Source organism: Rattus norvegicus, chromosome 14, assembly GCF_021556685.1.
Source record: "Rattus norvegicus strain SHRSP/BbbUtx chromosome 14, alternate assembly SHRSP_T2T, whole genome shotgun sequence".
In the NCBI taxonomy this organism is placed as follows: domain Eukaryota; kingdom Metazoa; phylum Chordata; class Mammalia; order Rodentia; family Muridae; genus Rattus; species Rattus norvegicus.
In genome coordinates this window covers 72,297,764-72,318,071 of record NC_141547.1, presented here as the reverse complement: position 1 = coordinate 72,318,071, position 20,308 = coordinate 72,297,764, and the positions used below count along the sequence as shown (strand labels likewise).

The window sequence follows — 20,308 nt, the reverse complement described above, 5'->3', positions numbered from 1 at the left end:
AGCATAATCCTAACTATATTCTAAAGCCATCCTTATACTCATGGTTAAGTGTAGTACTCAACCCATATCAAATAAACTTCGTTCTAAGGCTGAGACCACTACAGAAAACAACAGCTGATCATAATGCAGAAATCAACTGATAAGGGGCATCGCAGCTCCAGTGGATATGGCTACCATAACTATTACAGCTGAAGCTCCAGAATGTCACAGAAGTGTGGACAGAAAATTGTAAGAGCCAGAGAGCCCGGAAGTTGCTGTGAGATTATGCTAGAAATGACAAGGAAGGTTGGCCCATGAGATCTCACAAGATGGCTATTTAAATAAGACCTGAAATTTTAATCATTTAGCCCATTTTATAGGGGAAACATTCTTCCCACTAGACAAAACAAAATGCAACAAAACAAAACAAAACACCTCATTTCTTTACCTAGGTATTGCGTAAGATAACTGACCAGAGACATGGCACATCAACACAACAAACAGCTTGTAGAAAAAGAGGGGAATTTGCAGTGGGCATGTATCCCTACACAGTCCTGTGACACCCAAGCAGTTTCCTCTCACCGTGCTTCCGTGTTGTCATCACAGCGTTAATGGGAATCTCTAATGTCCAAGCACGAGTGTAAATTTAGAATGATGACTGGTCTGAACTGAAAACGCCACCAAGTCACTTGTGAATAGAAACGAAGATTTTGAGAAACAAAGGGAACGTGGCTGCAGGAAAGGCCATTCCACATCTCCTGCTCATTTAGTGCATGTTCCTCCTTCATGGAGGATGAGCTGAAATCACTCTTCTCCTTTGCCATGACTGCCACCTTATACTGGTGTTTGTTTGTTTGCTTGCTTGTTTTGGTTTTTTCTGGTTCTTCATTTTCATTTCTTATTTTTTTACATCAGGTTGGATTTTTTGTTATATAAAGTTGTCATTTTTAGACATTTAATTGATACTTAACTGGTATATAATTACTTGTGGCTACACTAATCCTACACTACCACTATTCTACTGTCCCTCAACCCCTCAATCTCCCGACCCCCTTATTTGTCCCAGCTAGTCTCCCTCCCAACTTCAGGTCTTCAAGGAGGATATCTATGTTACCCCATACTTACAAAAAGAAAAAAAAAAGCTACTTTGTCAATTTAAATTCACTGTAAATCATACACCAAGAAAGTATTTAGAGTCACTGGAGATTCGCTATAGGTGACCCTCATAAAAGATGAAGGTCAGAAAGTGAACACAAAAAGCCACCAAGCTATGATGTTTCCCAGATACCTTTACAAGGACAACAGGCAGATAGGAGGAACTGTCCATGAGCTTACCTCAAAGAAAAGTGCTTCCCTAAGGCAGGCTCAGCTGGGCCAGTGGGGAGTTGACTAGCAGACAACACACTTCCTGAGGGAGGCCTCCGGTGAGTAAAGGTAAAGCCAGTTGAAATGTTTTTCCTGGGTCCAGAGGTTGGCAGGAGGAGCCCAGGAGAGCAAAGCTTTGGTACTTCAGATGTGAATGAAAGACCAGTGGCTATTGTCTGCTGACCTTCCCACAGTGGGTTTCTTAGAAACAGAGCTGGGAAGTCTATACCCTTAGCGGAAACTGCTGTTATTGCATTTATGTGGGTGGAAGCATATAATGTGATATCCATTTAGGGCATTGCTGAGAAGTACACATTGAAGTGAGTATATGGCAGACGTTACTATACATCTTTGTGTTCTGGAGACTAGCCAGGAAGCCTCTGAGGCCAATGGCCATACCGTGATGAGAAAAACTCACTGGAGAAGCAGGCACATTGCTGGTTGAATGTATCTAGGGGCTGATGCCTAGATTTCAAGGTTGAGAAAACGTTCACAAACCACCTCAGGAATACTGTGCGGGCATGCAGGGGTGCAGGCATGTGTGTGTGTGTGTGTGTGTGTGTGTGTGTGTGTGTATGTACTATGGTTTAGATATAGTTTGTCCAAGCTAAAACTCATTCTGAAGTTTGAACACCATAATAGCAATGAGATGGGCCTTTAAGAGATATTAGCTCTCTATACTTCTTGTAGGAGGCAACTATTTCTCAAATTGTTATAAAGCATCTCTTCCACTGTGTCCTCCCCTTCATGCAGCCACTTAAGGCTTTCAGACATTCTCCATTTTGTGGTGCCACCCACCATATTTGATTCGGTACCAGGCACATAGTTCTTGCTTTTGGACCTGTGTCCAAGAAACCCCATTTCTTTATAAATCATTCATTCACATCATTCATTCATTCTTCTACAACAGCAAATTGACTAAGACCATGTGTAAATATGTATGTGAGTGTAGTATCTGTTATTGGCCATATTTCCACATTCAAAAAGATCTCTACTGAGTTCCAGAGGGAAGAAAAACACTCTTGAAAGTTGAATCTCCTGACTGTCACTTAGAAGAATGTCAAGAAGAAGGTTTCCACTGGTCCCAGTCACCAAAATAATTATCAATATTTCTTGGCAAAGCACTCAGAATGAAGGGCCTCCATACAATTCTCATCTTGAATAGAGATCACAGACCATGTCCTAAAGCTCACCAGCTCCAGTGTACCCCCAGGCCTGACCCTTGACATTGTGTCTGTCATCCGGCACTGCAAGGACACAAAAGGAATAAAACAGAAAGATTCAGCACCAGGGCTTGGAAAGATACAGTTTGTTACATAAAACTCTTAGGAAGATGTATGATGGAGCTTTGAAAACCCAGAGGAATGAGCCACAAATAAAAGTGGTAAAAGAAACCACTATTAGCCCAACTTCAGGACAGTCAGCTCTGCCTTCATAGGGCTTCTCCACATGAGATGAGCCAGAATGCTCATCTCACTCCAAAATTTGGCCTCAAGAGTAACTTCCAGTAAAGACAATATGATTGTGACTCTCGCCCTCCTCATTTCTGTCCTCCACTCACTCATCCATTCTTTAGTGAAGGACATTTTCACTATGAAATGTATGTATACTAGTTTATACTAGACAGACTCCTATAAGAAAGTGTTAAATTTTATTGTACTAATTTTCAATAGGAAGTGATGTAAAACATTTCAAAAATAAAAGAAATGATAGAAGACAATAAAATTGAGTAATTACAAGCTACTCTGTTTCTCAGACACTTTGCAGTGACGACACTGAAAGGTTGAGATTGCGTGCTGGGCAATCAGGATGTGAACACTCACCATGGGTATGATTTGGAAATTACAGACTTCATTTTCCTTGTCATGATCTGAAAAAAGTGTGACAGTAATACTTACCTTACAAAATATGTATTGTTTTGCATAGGCAAACGTGACTGGAATGGCATCAAGTGGAATGTAGAAAATATACACGGACGTGTGAAAAAGAAAACTTAAAAGGAATTGAACAGTACAACAATTCCTTCTAAAGAAGTCAAAGTATACAAATCAATAGGTCAATAGATTGAAGTACAGAGGAACTATTACCTGTATAAAATACAGCACAAAAATTCTTCCCATTTGTATCAGCTGAGTCAAGGTAAAATTTATATGCAATAAACACCTAATGGAGACACAGAATATTTTGATCTCCTAATTTTACTGCATTGTTTTTAGTTTAGACAATGACAATTTTGTTTTCTATCAATATAGATTATTAGTCTGTTCTAGAATTTCATATAAATTAAACTATGTGATTCTCCTTTGTGCTTACTTTGCAGACCAAAAGACTGGGTATAAACAAAATATTAAAAATGCAATTATTATACCCTAAAAATACTGGTAAGAAATGTAACAGATTAAATATCACATATGAACAGGAAAACTGCTGCCCACAGAAAAAAATATTTAAATGTTATGCAGCAGAAATTAGCAAAGAAATTTTAAGTAGCCAATAAAAGCATTTTCTATTTAGCTGTTTTTGTTTTTAAAATGAGTGATTATATTTGTTGTACTAAGCAGTGGTTTCATGTTTTTACTCAAGTATATCATGCACTTTGACTATGTCCACTACCCACTACCCTCTCCTAGTCCACTGCCTATCCTTTCAGTCTTCCCAAAGAGATCCTTCTATTTGTGAGATATATACATATATATATATGCATATGTTTATAGACAGACAGTCAGACAGACAGACAGAGACAGACAGACTAGCTTATTGCTTATTAAGGAACATAGCTATAACCAGGAAGGTAATAACACTGTTTTCAACTAACACGGACAGAATACATTAATATTGATAAATGTTTTTTACTTTTCATAAACAAATCTAGTTGTGTGCACAGCAAACTTTCAGTGGAGATGGACTACATACAGGAGAGTGGCCCCATGAGTTTATCATATTGCTTAGATGTATCGGAGCTGTGAGATTACAGTCTGATGTTCATACAATGGAAAAAACCTCACTATGTAATTTCCAGGCTAGATCTGTCTGTCATTAAGTGGCAAGTGACAAATGTGCAAATGGTACCTTCAAATGGAACCGAGAGAACAGTGTGCAGAGGTGTCAATAACGGATCACGTTTCACCATTAATGCTTAAGTTTCACTATTGTGGCTCTAAATATGGATGGAAGCTAACACGAAGCAACTCACACAAAAATAAGCATAGTGAAGTTCCTAGACAATAATAGAAAGTGTCCTTACTCATTACTCTCCTTATAAGGGCATTGGAATATCTCCCGAGTCTTTATAAGAACACCGGCAAGCCAGTGCTCACATTGCACTTGGACGTATTCTGGGGGTCCTCCGCTGTTCATTGGCTTCACACTTCTTAATGCTGCACAGCTTTCTCCACGTGTAGGGAAAAGACTGAACTCACACCACTCTGAGTTTTAGGTCAACAGCCTTTCACCAACAAAAAGGTACTAAAGCAACTCTAAGGCGCTCCACGTTCCCAGACCTGCAAGAAGACAGCTTTGGCCACAATTTCATCCAATGAATATCTCTAAGCCAATCACTGATAATCAAAGAGCCATGGTTCTCAGAGTCTGGACTTACCTGTAACCCCAGCCTCTCCACCACAAGACGCATTCATGTCACATGGTACCTCCCAGATGAAGAATGAGAGAACAGAACTTTTAGAATGAAGAAATGCTAGTCCCAAGATCAGATATGCTAGTCACATACAAGGAAGGTGAATAGGTAAGCAAATGGAAGTACAAGCAAATGGAGGGGGTAAGTCTTTTTTTTTTTTTAAACCTTGAGCTCCTGGGATAAAATTAATTTAACTGCATTTCCCTGTTTGAACATCACAGAACTTAATTTCCTAATATTTTGTTCAGAATTTTTTTTTATTAACTTGAGTATTTCTTATTTACATTTCGAGTGTTATTCCCTTTCCCGGTTTCCGGGCAAACATCCCCCTCCCCCCTCCCCTTCCTTATCGGTGTTCCCCTCCCAACCCTCCCCCCATTGCCGCCCTCCCCCCATAGACTAGTTCACTGGGGGTTCAGTCTTAGCAGGACCCAGGGCTTCCCCTTCCACTGGTGCTCTTACTAGGATATTCATTGCTACCTATGGGGTCAGAGTCCAGGGTCAGTCCATATATAGTCTTTAGGTAGTGGCTTAGTCCCTGGAAGCTCTGGTTGCTTGACATTGTTGTACATATGGGGTCTCGAGCCCCTTCAAGCTCTTCCAGTTCTTTCTCTGATTCCTTCAACAGGAATCCCGTTCTCAGTTCAGTGCTTTGCTGCTGGCATTCGCCTCTGTATTTGCTGTATTCTGGTAAGTCTTAACCCACTCTCTGTGGAGAAGGAAGACCCACTAATTACGATGACGTGATTTTACAGATGTGTTAGGTGAAAGCAGTTGATGTGCACGGCAGAAAAGAAAGGCTTGCTCTTGGGGAATCATCTGTACTGAAGGTCTGCTGAGAAGAAGTAATTTATAACTAGGGCATGATGTTTTACTGATATCATTCTAGATTCCAAAGCATAACAACATGTAGACCCTCATGTAGGAATCACTCCCTATGTATCTCTAAAAGCTGGTTAGAGTAAATGGGCAAATAAACCCTTCATCCTAAATGAGCATAAATAAGCCACTTAAATTGTCTGAGCTTCAAGTTTCTACCTTTCAAAAGTAAAAATAACAATATTTACATGATTTTAGTGACAAATCTATCTAAACACCGTGAGAGTCCCAACCTCAAATAAATGTGAATAAAAACATGGACATATGAAAATTAGTTGAATCAATCATCCACCAAAACACATGTGGGTGGTTTATAAGTTTTCCCGTTAAAAATAAACACCTTTGACTATTTTATACTTGTCTTTAAGCAAAGATTATTTTTTTTATTTCCCTGAGATAAATAATTCAGAATGAAACTGGTGGTTTTATTGCAAGTTGCATGTTTCAGTTTATAAAAGAAATGTCAGCATTCTTTGTCTGTACCATGTTTTCCTAGAGTCCCAACAACACATAATTTCCCCACATTCTCAACAGCTTTGGGCATCACAGTCTGTTTTGTTTGAGCTATTCCGATGTGTGTGCTAACAGCTCGTTGTAGTTTTAATCCGAGTTCCCTAATGACTTGTGAGATTGAACATATTTCATATGTTTATCTTCTCTATTTACATCCTATTAGGAGAAATGTCTGTTCAAGCATTTTGCCCATTTTTCCAATTGTGTTGGTTATTTGTATTTTTAAAGGATTTCTTTATAAGCTTTGATTTTTTGTGCATCCTAGGCTATTGGTTTGTTCTTTTGCAGCTAAATCCTTTGGAAATGTTTATTATATTTGACCCGAGCTTCCTGTGGACGGCCTGTAGTTCAATCATGTTTAAAGCCATCTTCAAATCTTCTTTCCCAGGTATCTGAGGTATTTAAGAAATACTTATTTTGTTATTAAGTTCTATCTCCTGGTTTTTTTCTAACTTCCAGGTATCTGAGGTATTTAAGAAATACTTATTTTGTTATTAAGTTCTATCTCCTGGTTTTTTTCTAACTTTTGTGTTTTTTTGCCTCTTCATGCTGGGATTTTTTTTTTAATTCCTTGATTCATCTATGGTGTCTTCCCATGTAATTTTGTCTAGATAGCTGTGCAAGTGTATGTCTACATCATGATTCAATTATCACCAATTTACTTTTCTTGACATATTATCAGTTCAGCGGAACTGTAGAAACTTTACTCAATTTTTATCTTTCTATCCTCTGACATGCACACTGAAGTTGTTTAAATATTCTATCTATATACTTTCCCCACCATATCAGGTAGTGATAAATTTCTGTCCTTGAACTGTCAATCACAAGTTACAAATGTCAAAGGTAAGTAAAGATGTGCCCTGCGTAAAGATGGTTTGGTTTTCCATGATCCACCTTCCTCTCCAATGTTTCAACTCTTTCTTATCATTATATTTGTTTAGAGAACTTCCCGCAATCATTATGTGAGAGAATTTTTATCTGGGAAGAGATTATCCTAGCTTTCCATCACCTGGAATGTCTGGATTCCCCTTTCAGTCCTATGGGATGCCTTCAATGGCCACGGAATCTCAAGTTGAGAGCTCTCTTCCTTCAGGACTTATGCTATACTTCTGGAGGCCTCCATGATTTCAGATGAGAAGTTTCTATTGCTTTTCTTTTATAGGTAATATAGGTGCTGTTTTACTCATTGTCTTTAGGATTTCTCTATGTCTTTAATATTTAGAAGTATGAGGATGTATCCTGAATGTATCTCTTTAAGGTAGCCTATTAAATTTATTCATCTTCTCAAACCGGTAGAGTCATGTGTTTTACCAAATCTGACATAAACGCAGCTACTATTTTTCCAAATAATTTCCCAGCTAGATGTCTTTCTTCTCCTTCAGTACTAGAGTATAAATGTTGGCCTTTGGTGGTAGCCAGGCACATCCACAATATCTTTTTATCTTTCAGCTTACTTTCTCTTTTTGTTCAGATTAGATGGTTTCTCTTTTCAGATTATAAATTCTTTCCTGTTTTCTTCCATTCACAAGTGAATCCTTTTAATTCAATCCTTTTAATTTAGGACCTCTGCTGCTGTTGATATTATTTTGTTAGAGTTGGAAATTATTGTATTTTTCAGTTCTAAACATTGGTTTTTATAGCTTCTGCTCCTTTGTGAGAATTTTTATTATTTCCATTTATTTAAAGCATGTTACAGTCACTCAGTGAAACATTTTTTTTATAATAGCGTTTTTAGGTTTCTCTTCATTTGAATGGAGAAGATGGAAAAATATTGTCAGTACACTGAAAGAAAGAACAATAAAAAATTGCAACAGAATAGACAGAAAATGGTATAAGAGAAAGAAACTTGGGGGCAAGGGGCTTCATGACTAAAATAAAGCTCTGACATTTATGTTGACAGAATACAGAAAAAAGTTGCCAAAACTAAAACTGTAGTGGCTCGAAGCTTTCTGAAATAACCATCATCTTGCTGTCAGTATTCATTATCTTTGTATTTATTTATGTGATATTTTCTTGGGGCCTGGAATCATGAATAAGGTCTAGTTAGAACTGAACATTTTAGGTACTTTGTTAAGACATTGGTGAGTTTATCCCAATGTTCTGTGTTGCCTGGCTTTCTGTAATGTTTTGTCACAGAAAAAAAAATAATGCCTGCTACTCTCTAGTTCCCTTTTGCTTCCCTCTGGCTGAACAGATCTCTTCATTGAGAGAAGTGAGACTTCGAACTCCTCAATAGGTAGGACTTCTCTCTCTCTCTCTCTCTCTCTCTCTCTCTCTCTCTCTCTCTCTCTCTCTCTCTCTCTCCCTAAAGACCCAGTGAGACCCTCAAAACTGACTAAGCACTTCTCATTTCAGTGGTTATCCAACCACATCCTTATTGGACATAACAGAAGGCTGGAAGCTCCACTAGATATCCTCTGCCATGAGCCAGCTGGGCAGAGAGAAATCCTGATAATCCTTTCAAACATTTCCACTCCCTGGTGACCCTGTTCTGGTTATTGTGGAAATCTAAGACACAGAGACTGAACTGATGCGGTGGGTAGAGTAAATGTGTTCTACATTGAGATTAAAATGTTCCTAACAGGCTCAAGCATTTAAATATTTGGTGGGCTGCTACTGACACCATCAGAGGGTTGTAGAACCCTTAGAAGGTGGGATTTAACTTGAGAAAGTAGATAGTTACTTAAATATGGAAGTAAAGGCAAGGATGGCAAGCCTCGAGGTTAATAGCTCTGCCTAAGTTCTAACACTCCCTCTCTCCCACCTCTCTGCTGCCTGATCCATGGAGATGTGACAAGTCATGCTGCAAGCTTCTGTTGCCATGATTTCTGCACCACGATGAACTATACTCTTGTAAAGAAGGAGCTAAAATAGGCCATTTCCCTCTTGAGTTGCTTCTTGTTAGGTGCTGTGGTGAGGGCTTCACTGCTTCTCAGTAGAAATAGTTCTGCCTCTCTGCTCGGCCTTCTCCAAACTTATCCAGGGCTAGGGATGTGACAGAGGAAGTGAATCATAAGAACGGGGCAAGAATGAAACACTGGGATGTCCATTTGTTTTGTTGCTGATGGGTAAGGACAGGGTAGGTTTTGTCTATAGTGCAGTAGAATGTTCATTACCTAGTTTTCTATGACACTATACTACTTTTTCCTGTGCTTTGACTATGAAGAACATGTTTTTGTTGAGGCCATCTATAACTGGTTAGCATTAGAGGATTTGGTCCTGGCAGATACAATTCTGAGACATATAAGGCAAAAAGAAAACCCAGTGACTTATTCGTATTTTGTTCCTTGGGTTTGAAGGTGCTGAGACATTTTTAGAATTTTAATGTCAATTTATGGTTTATGTGTTAGTTGTCCACACTTGGGAAACGTTGTCAAAAATCACCTGCATCTTTCTGGAAACAGTAGGTCTAAATAATTATTATAGTAACATTTTGTTATAAAAAGTATTCTCCTTTACCAAGAAATGAACTGCTAAAGCCATTACATCCCTGTGAAATTTATTAACATCATCATTGTAGACACATTTAAGATTAAGATTTACAGAGGTTCTGGTGATACCCCTAGCAATATTGTGTATAGATATATAATCAATTATCTTACTCACTGTTCTTTGCTATTAAGAGACATGATGATTAAGGTAACTCTTATTAAGAAAGCATTTAATGGAGGCTTGCTCACAGTTTCAAAGATCTAGTCCATTTCATCATGGTGGGCAACAAGGTGGTGTGTATGGCACTAGAGCAGTAGTTGACAGCTACATCCTGAGTCACAGGCCAAGAAAGAGAGACAGAGACAGAGGCAGGGTTGGGGAGTCCTGGCTTATGCCTCTGAAACTTCAAAGCCCACCCACAGAGACACAATTCCTCCAACAAGGCCACACCTACTCCAACATAGCTCCTAATCCTGGTAATCCTTTCAAACACTTCTACTCCCAAGTACTCAAATCTATAAACCTATGGGGTGCCATTCTCATTCAAACAACCACACCAATTATGAAAGTTAAGGACTATTGGTGAGAAAATAAATAGCCGCCTAAGGACCATAAAACCGAGTTTTTCCTCTGGGCCTCAGGTTCCAGGAATAATAACTCTGAGACTCAAATACATTAACAAATGCCTAGGCCATAAGCGTTGGCTGTTCCCAGACTTAATGTCGCATTTGTTCTAATCTACATTCTGCCACATGGCTGCTTACCTCTGCTCAGCACCCATCCTTTTGACCTCCTCCACGTTTCAGGGCCAATTCCCCTACACTTTTCTCTCTGCCAGTGCTCAATCTCCCTTTCTCAGATGTTCTACCTTTTATTCCTTGCCTAAAATTATATATAGTTCAGTCAGCATTTTGTTAACATGTGCTGCATCCATACAGTACACAAGAGAGTTTCTCTACAGTGGACATGTGGCTTTACACTGTTAGTATAGCCTTCCTCAAACACATCCTCTGTCTAACATGTCTAGGAATCTCAAGCTTTGGCTTTACCCCTTTAGCATATGTCATGATCTTTGTTGAGTTCATGAAGAATGTATGTCACTACTCTAGAACACAGTTGCACCACACACTGAAAATCTTCACCAGCAATGAGGAATAAGCAAATAATAAACAGAGCCAAACAGATACAAGGTATTTTATACCGACTTAAAAATAGTTTACTAAATTTACTTGTCTGGGGGACTTGTATACATACTAGGGCATGTGTGTAGGGGTCAGAGGACAACTTGTAAAAGTCAGTTCTTTCCTTGTGTGTTCCAGGGATTGAAATCACTTTCATTAGAAAGCACCTTTACCTACTATGCCTTGTTACCAATACTCAAACACAGTTACATACATGTGCCTACACATATGTACCTTAAACAATGAGAAAAATCCAATTATGTAACACTGAGCTATAACTAATATTTACTGACACGTGCTTGGTGCATTGAAAAGGTCACAGGAACTTGGGTGAAGTATATCTTCTCTATTTCATTGATTTTCACCTGGTCTCCTTCAGCCATTCACTAGCTACGCTTCATAAGCACTTGATTAGTTTATTATGCAACAAATACCATATAGGCTCAATGAGTGAATTATAAATCACTTTTTATACATTCTAATACTAATGCTATGATTTTTATATTGTTAGGATTTGAGACTGGAAGTTTTCCCAAAGGTTTATGTATTTGAATGCTTAGTCCCCAGATGGTATCTTGGGATAATGTAGAACTTTTACCTAGGAGAAGTAGCTAGGTTGAGGTAGACCACATATGTCATATCAGCTGCTTCTGCATCCTCAGCTGTTTGATTCCCGTTCCACCAACATATGAACTAGCCATACAGTAAACCTCTGTTACTATGAAATAAGTACTGCCAGCAGCCATGCCTTCTCTGCAACGATGGATAGCTTAGTTGCCATTCTAGTGCTGGGAAGAAACACCATGACCAAGCAAATGCTAGGGAAAACCAAAAACCAAAACATTTAATTGGGGGCTCGCTTATAGTTTCAGAGGGCTAATCTACCATCATCATGACAGGGAGCATGACACCAGGCAGGCAGGCCTGGTGCTTGAGAACTACATCCAGATCTAGAGAGGAGAGAGAGAGAGATACTGGGCTTGCCATGGACTTCTCAAACCTCAAGGCCCACCTCCAGTGACATATACCTCAAGAGAACAATTTTTAATCCTTCCCAAACAGTTCATCAACTAAGGACCAACATCCAAATATATAAGCCAATAGGAGCCATTTTCATTCACATTCTACTCCCTGGTCCCCAGAGACTTGTAGCCACATCATAGTGCAAAATGTATGTTGTCTTCCATAGTCTCAATGTTGTTTAAAAGTCCAAAGCCTCTTCTGAGATTCAAAGCAATCTTTTGCATGTTAAACCCCTGTAAAATCAAAATAAAAAAGCAGATCATATTCCTCCAATATACAATGGCACAGAATATGCATTAACCTTCTGCAAGTGAGAAAAGGGAGCATAGCGAGAAGATACTGGACCAAAGCAACACCAAAACCCAACAGAAGAAACTCCAAATTCTCTGTCTCCATGTCTGATGTCAAAGCGCTCTTTAGATCTTCAACTCTTTCAGCTTTCTTGACTGAGACACATTTCTTTGTCTCGGCTGGTTCTATGTCTGCTCTATAGCTCTCTTTGCAGATATCCCAGACTCTAGCATCTCCAACATCCTAAAGTCTCCAACATAATCCAGTCTACACCTCAGCTTCAGGTAATAGCTTCTCCAGGTCTCCATGCAGGGACTGCCCTGACAAACTTGGTTTCAGCAGCTTTCCTTAACTGAGGAAGATTCTATAACACCCTTTAGTGCATCCCTGTCTCTAGAACCAGAGCCATTTGGCTGAACCTGCCAAGTTCTTCTGACTGCTAAGGCTGGAACCTAGGTGCCTCCTCGATTTGCATTCCCATAAACTCTTCCCTGCTGATAGTTTTCTTTGAGCTTTCAGCATTCCTTTAACTCCCTTTTACAAGTTCCAAATTGAGATGGGTTAAGTCTTTCCCTGAGGTCACCATTCCCTTTATTGCATTTCGGTTTAGGCTTTTCCCTAAACATTTTATCTTCCTGATCACTGGACTTGGCTCCAATCTAACATTTCCTGGTGCTCATTTTCTCCTCAATTGTGCATTTCATATTCTTCTTGAGATATTTGCTCCTTTTCATTGTAGATCTGTATAAGACTGATAGCTAATAACCACATACAAAGTCACCACATTAGGCTGTCTTGAAATCTCCTCTGCCAATAATATTAATCTAAAACTCTTCAAGTTAGATTCAGGCACATTTTTAGGGCAAGGGCAAAAAGCCATGTTTTTTGCCTAAGTATCACAAGAATGGCTCTGAGCTACTTGATAATATTATTCTCCTCTGAAACCTCTTGAGCCAGGCCAGACTAATCTAAATCATCCCAAAGTTATCCATATTCCTTCAAATAACAGCTTGTTTGGTCATGTCAAACACACCAACACTTCAGTCCCTCGTACCAACTTCTGTATTAGTTATTGTTCTATTGCTGTGAAAAGACACCATGATCAAGGCAACTTATGGATTAAGACATTTAATTGGAGGTGTAGAGGTTGGTCCATTATAATCATTGCAGGAAGTTTGGTGACAGGCAGTCATGATGCTGGGGAAGTAACTGAGGGCCACACCATGCTCCACAGGAGGAGAGAGGATGTGAGAAAGGAAGGGAGGGAGGGAATGAGAGGGAGAATGAGAAAGAAGAGAGAGAGAGAGAGAGAGAGAGAGAGGGAGAGAGAGAGAGAGGAGAGAGGAGAGAGGAGAGAGGAGAGAGGAGAGAGGAGAGAGGAGAGAGGAGAGAGGAGAGAGGAGAGAGGAGAGAGAGAGAGAGAGAGAGAGAGAGAGAGAGAGAGAGAGAGAGAGAGAGAGAGACTGGGTCTGGCATGGGTCTTCGAAACCTCAAAGCTCACTCCTGGTAACATACCTCTTCCACAAGACCTCATATTCTTCTTTTTTTTTTTTAACAAAGAATTATCTTTTCTTTCTCTCTTTTTTTTTCCAGAGCTGAGGACCGAACCCAGGGCCTTGTGCTTGCTAGGCAAGCACTCTACCACTGAGCTAAATTCTCAACTAAAACCTCATATTCTATTCCTTTCAAAATATTCCATCAACTGTGTGTGTGTGTGTGTGTGTGTGTGTGTGTGTGTGTGTGTGTGTGTGTGTATGTATGTCTTAAGCCTATGTCTTAAGCCTATCAATTTGAGAAACTGCTTTCCTATACCATTCAATTTTAAAATCTTTTGATAGTTTCATACATTTAAATAATGTTCATTTGTCATTCCCTACACTTTTTTTGTTTTGCCTTGGTTTTTGTTTTGTTTTTCAAGACAGGTTTTCTTTATGTAGCCCTAGCTGTCCTGCAAATCACTCTGTTAAGCAGGCTGGCCTTGAACTCAGAGACCCACTTGCCTCTGCCTCCTGAGTGCTGGGATTAAAGGCGTGCACCACCACGTCCGGTTCCCATTCTCCACTCTAACACTCCTCCTACTCATTCAATCCCTTCTCAACAAGTCCTTCTCCTTTCATGCCTTCTTGTTACCTGTGATTCACTAAGGTTCACTAGAATCGTTTGTCCAAGTGTGAGAGAGATTATTGGAACAAGGTCAATTTATCAGTGACTATTGAAAAAAAAATGACACCCCTCCTCCAACAACTGTCAACTGCCAAAAGTTCCCTCGGGGAGGGTGGCGCCTTAAGGTCTCCTCCCCCATATAGATGAAATGTTAACTGGCCCAATCTTGTGCAGACTTTTCACAGATAAGCACAGCTGTAGTAAGTTTCCGGGTACCATGACAATGTGCAAATTCTGTATACTTTTCTAAATTCTATGAAGCCAAAACTCCACAAGCTCAAAATCGTATCCCTATAATTCTTATCATGTCATGAATCTGCCAATGCTATCTTTTCCTCACTACTTATAATTTTGAACGACTATTGCACGATTCAAATTCTAAAAATATAAAGTGTTTATGATGTCCTTCCTTGTTTAAAATTACCTTAAACAAGACTTGACTGGCTTGACTCAATCCCTTCTAAACTCAGTAATATTAGCTAAATTAATCAATTTCCCTCTGCTTCAATATTTACTTAAAACCAAACTAGGACAGTCTTTGGAAAACACAGAAATCTCTGTACATATCTTCTAGGATAAATAAAATATGAGGTCTCCAATCACACTCAATCTTTGCACTTTCTGATGCTGTCCCTATATTATATTCTAACGGAGAAGTCCATACCAGCTCCCTACTGCCTGCCTTTTTACTTGCCTGTTAACTAATAATTCACTTATGAATGCAATTAACATTTTTCTGAGTACTTCCTGTCTACCAAAAACCAAGTTGCGAAGATTCATAAGACTTCGTCTCTGCCGCCAGAGGATTTATATGCCATGAAGAAAAGCTGATGCATAAACAACTCATAATTAATGGAAGTGTTATGATAGGAGCACAGAAAGTGCTATGGTCCTAAGAGTGATTCATTTTTCCTTGGGAGTCTGCTTATGGAAGCTCACGAACTAGAAAATGAATTTTCTCTTTGTGAACTAAATTGACTTACTTGAAATAAAAATAGCTTTCATTTGTAACACTATGCCAAGTATTTTTTACATCCAATTCTTCCTTTACGCTTCATAGTAAATGCTCTATAGCTTAGTGGGTTTCTTTAAAAAATATATTTATTCCTTAAAAACATAGGTACAAGGACCATGGTGATATGGATATGGTCCGTAAGTAGAAGATGCAAGCCCAAACTGAAACAGGAGTCAGTAGTAGCCACTACCATCGTGTGTGCTCTTATGTTATTCCTCCAACCTTCTAATTGGTATTCTTGCTTATGTAGCACCCTCATCAAGCTGTACGCCACACTGGTCACAAAACGATTTTAAATGCAAAGTGTATCCTATCATTTTCCTGCTAAAAGCCCCTTTATTCTATAGATCTCCCTACTCCCTGTGTGATAAAAATCCCAGTGCTCTTGTGTAATACAGAAGACTTTCAACTATGTCTACCGAAGTTCTTCAAACAATTTTTTGGCATTTTCTCCCTAGTTCCTGGCTTTGTTTAAATACATCATACTACTTCCATTTCTGGACAAAAAGACTTCTTTAGTCTTTGGTTTTCTACCATTCTTTCTGATAAAATAGCATATATTGGAAGTTGGGATTTTTTGCTATTTCTTTTAAAGATTACTTAAAGCAGAATTTTGACAACAAAAATTTGGTTCTGTACTTTTTACCAATGATTTTATTACTGCATTAACCTCAGTATACGAATCATTAGTATAACAGCTTATTCTCTTAACATATCAGAAAGAGACCATTCTTTCTTTAATTATAAATAAAAGATTCATGACATTTATATTTATTTAATATAGAATATAAATATATCACAAACATTTCAGTGTCATAAGCACATACAGGGCCAGCCGAAGGTAAAAATGAGGAAGGCAGACATTAAAAAAAAATAAACCTTTAAATATTGGTGATAAGAACACTATTAAAGAAATAGGGGATATCTCTAGAAGGGGAATGTTTTGGAATGGATGGTTCAAAAGCAAGCCAGCCTAGATAAGCCTTTATGAAGATCAAGTTCTGAGGTTGGAAGGAGAGTCATAAGGGTTAAAGAGCAGCAGAGAAAAGCTCTACATCCTAGGGAAGCATTTGGTACTCAGAAAACGTAAAGTCCAGTGCAGGTAAGCACAGGAATTAAGAGGTTGGGTTGCATGACAGAATGTGCAGATCCTTAAAGGCACAGGGAAGGAAGCTATCCCGGACTACACGCAGGTGAAGTTGAGCCTGCACGTAATACTGGCTGTGGGTTGGAGCAGGAGCTTAAGGAGAGCAAGAGTGGAAGTGAGGAATCACTGAGGAAAATATCAGCAAGGTCTTTTCTTTTTTTTTTTTTTTTTTTTTTTGATTTTTTTTTTTATTAACTTGAGTATTTCTTATATACATTTCGAGTGTTATTCCCTTTCCCGGTTTCCGGGCAAACATCCCCCTCCCCCCTCCCCTTCCTTATGGGTGTTCCCCTCCCAACCCTCCCCCCATTGCCGCCCTCCCCCCATAAACTAGTTCACTGGGGGTTCAGTCTTAGCAGGACCCAGGGCTTCCCCTTCCACTGGTGCTCTTACTAGGATATTCATTGCTACCTATGGGGTCAGAGTCCAGGGTCAGTCCATGTATAGTCTTTAGGTAGTGGCTTAGTCCCTGGAAGCTCTGGTTGCTTGGCATTGTTGTACTTTTGGGGTCTCGAGCCCCTTCAAGCTCTTCCAGTTCTTTCTCTGATTCCTTCAATAGGGGTCTTTTCAAGACAGATTGGAGGATGAGTATCCAGAGCCGGAAGAGGAAGGGAGAGGTGAGAAGGGGATCTGAAACAGGTCTTGGAGCAAACAACAGCAAGTTCATTCTAAACGAAAAAACAACAAACAACAAACAAAAACCAATCAAAAATGAGCTCTAGCATTCTAGTGTGCATTCAACCAGACAAGAACAGAGTCATTCACTGAGATAGGGAAGACTAAATTAAAGTGGAGGGCAACTGAGGGCTTCATTTTGGATATTTTGCTTTGAGGTACCTAGGAAACATTGAAGTGATGATATCAGTTGAGCAGTGGGAAAAAACAAATAACTCCAGGAGGAAGCTGTAAGCTAAACCTGCAGATGTAGTAGTAATAGAGTGTGTAGCATGAAATGACACGCAGAAAGTATAAACCATCCCTCAGCACATAGTTAAAAATACTCAAAAGTCCTTAAATAGGGGCCGGGAAAATGCTTCAGTGGATAAAAAGCTTGCCACAGAAGTATGAGGACCCCTGGTTCAATCCTCAGATCCCACATGAAAACACTGGACAGGTGGTATGCATCCACACTCATACACACAAAGATGCACACAAAGACCTGTCACACACACACACACACACACACACACACACATGCACACGCACATGCACAAATGCACACGCACACACACACAAACACAACATTAGAATCAGAAGTAGCTGCTTGTGTTTAGTGTTTCTTACTCATTCTAAGCTTAATCTTTTGTGAGAATATTAGTATGTGTTTAATTCATCTTTAGTGTTTTCTTCTCAAGAGTCATTCTCTTGAGAATGACATGATAACTTACTTTTATACTGTGGTAAGCATGGGAATTATGGCTTAATAAATGGATGCATTCCATATTCAACATATTCTTGAGAAAAGCATAGAATCTTGGGTTCTCAATTTTTCATATATAAAACATGAATTACTTTAGCCTATCTAATGCTACTCTCAGACAAAAATTACAATATTTGAAGAATATGTAGCTTAATACATTAAGCAACTAATATATTATACATATATAGATATAGATATAGTATATATGTATGTATGTGTTTCTCAGTCTCAGTAAGTATAATCTTCTGTGCAGCTATTGAAAAACTGAGGTTCAAGCTCTACCCAAATGAACTAAATCAAAATTTCTTAAAATGGGGCTTGATACCAAACTCTTTAAGCATCCAATGGAATTCTAATGTATAACTAGCAAGTAGTGCTAACCCATAATAAATAGTACATATTATAATATATAGGCACATAGTATTTTTATACTGTAAATTATATATGATGCCAATTAAACAAGTAGTCAACTTTCAAAAATGTATCTATCTATCTCTTGTAACATATGACGATGCGCTGATTTCTCCAGGGTATGGGCTATGTTAGGAGAGGTATTTGGTATTCCTGAAAACCTCAGTCTCAGGAGCTATATAATAGGCTGAAGGAAATCTTAAAATCATGATGAGCATGAAGAAATGAGTTGCTATGTTGAGGTTTTTTCCTGGAGGTGGGTTTTCAGGGATGAATCCCTCTATCCTTCTCTGGCTATCCCTTCCTCATCTCCAGCCTTCCTGAGTGACCTTCACATACCTGTGCTCCATCCATTCAAGCTCTTCTCCCTTCCCTCCCAACCATGTCCTCCTGTTTGCCCCTGGAGGCTGGAATAAAGTCAGTCTGACCTCTGCCCGGGCATCTCTGTTTTATTTACTTTTCTTTTCCCAGTGCTGGGGTCAAAGTCACAGCTTGCACTTGCTAGGCAGGAGCTCTGCCACTGAACTATATTTGAGCTACTTATTTACTATAAATATTTATTCAATCATCAGAGCCTTTTATGGAGTTGGCTAGTTTAACTTCATTGACTTAGAGGATCTGCTTGTCTCTTGGCATTAAAGGGATGTACCATGTGGCCTGGGCCTAAGCTTTTCAGGGCCACTGTGCTTCAAGATCCAGATTGAAAGTGTGTATCATCCCATGACAAGATCTGGATCAAAAGCATGTGTCTTCCAGGCTCAAGATCCATTTCTGGATTGTAGTTCATTCCAGATATAGTCAAGTTGACCACTGGGAATAGTCACACAACTCCTTACCAGTTTGGGGTTCTACCACTAGGGAGTGTGGGCTGGAGTTCTGATGACCAATCCCTTTGTGAGCTCTATGCCACTGGCAAACTGCCCCTGTGAAGTGAGGACAGCCACAGAATTAGTCACAGTGATTTGCAAAGTGGGCTAAAAGCCTTGAAGACAGAACAAAGGAAGTCAACCTTTTATATTACAAACTGTTAGCATAATGAATGGTAATGCTTAGCAGGACAGGCAAAATTTGCTGAATTTCCCTTTCCTTCCTTTACTCCTTCCTCTTTTCCTCCAGCAATAAGAATATGCCTTAGTTCCCCTGCTTTAGTTCCAACAACCCTACTTACAAGTGAAAGGACAAGGTACACTGGCCGCATGGGTTGTATAATTTCTCCTTCTACATAAACAAACAAGTTTAAGCTTACAGAACAGGACCTTCCTCTTCCTTGACTCCTCAGTGGTATCAGCTGCTTCATGAACTACTCATATCAGCAACAGAGAAGCTTGGCAAACAAGGCAACCTCGCATAATGTCAGAGAAATCTTCAAAACAGACCTCCCTAAGATGCATGCATTTTAACCAATATATCTACTTACAGGACTTTTTTTTTTCTACAGAAGAATTAGGTGAACACAAGGAAGGGTAGGACTTATTTAAATCTCATTTTGGGCTCCTTTAAAATCTTTTGTGAGGCTCTCCTATCGAAGAAAAGCCTGTGAGTGGTTGTGGGTTAGATTAAATTTCTACAGAAGTGCAGAACCCGTCTGTCTCATTTCCATTTGCCTATTAAGATGCCACAGCATATCCACTCCAGTAAATGAACTATAGAGGGTTTCAGGCTGAGGCCTGCAAGCTGCAGACTGACCCTTGGCATTGTGCCTAGAGAGGCATTCCAGGCTATGTCCCCAGCAAGAATGAATGAATGATCAGTCAACACACTATCTTCTGTCTATAGGTACAATAAAAAAAAAAACAATCATTTCTTTCCATGTGGGCTGGGCCTGAATTTTGAGTGCTCTTGATTATTAATAAAA

The 20,308-nt window shown here is 39.3% G+C and overlaps 2 long non-coding RNA genes across 2 annotated transcripts in view; one reads left to right on the top strand and one right to left on the bottom strand.

The window, feature by feature from the left end:
* The window catches only part of LOC148001387 (uncharacterized), a 61,089-nt gene extending 41,713 nt beyond the window's left edge, over positions 1-19,376 (bottom strand). The window contains exon 1 of the long non-coding RNA XR_015637482.1: positions 19,290-19,376. This is a non-coding gene — a long non-coding RNA (uncharacterized LOC148001387). The remainder of the gene's footprint in view (positions 1-19,289) is intronic.
* LOC148001388 (uncharacterized) lies at positions 4,660-6,758 on the top strand. Its single transcript, XR_015637483.1, has 3 exons — positions 4,660-5,086; positions 5,607-5,668; positions 6,659-6,758. It is a non-coding gene; the product is annotated as an uncharacterized LOC148001388 (long non-coding RNA).
* Positions 19,377-20,308: the final 932 nt, after the last annotated feature.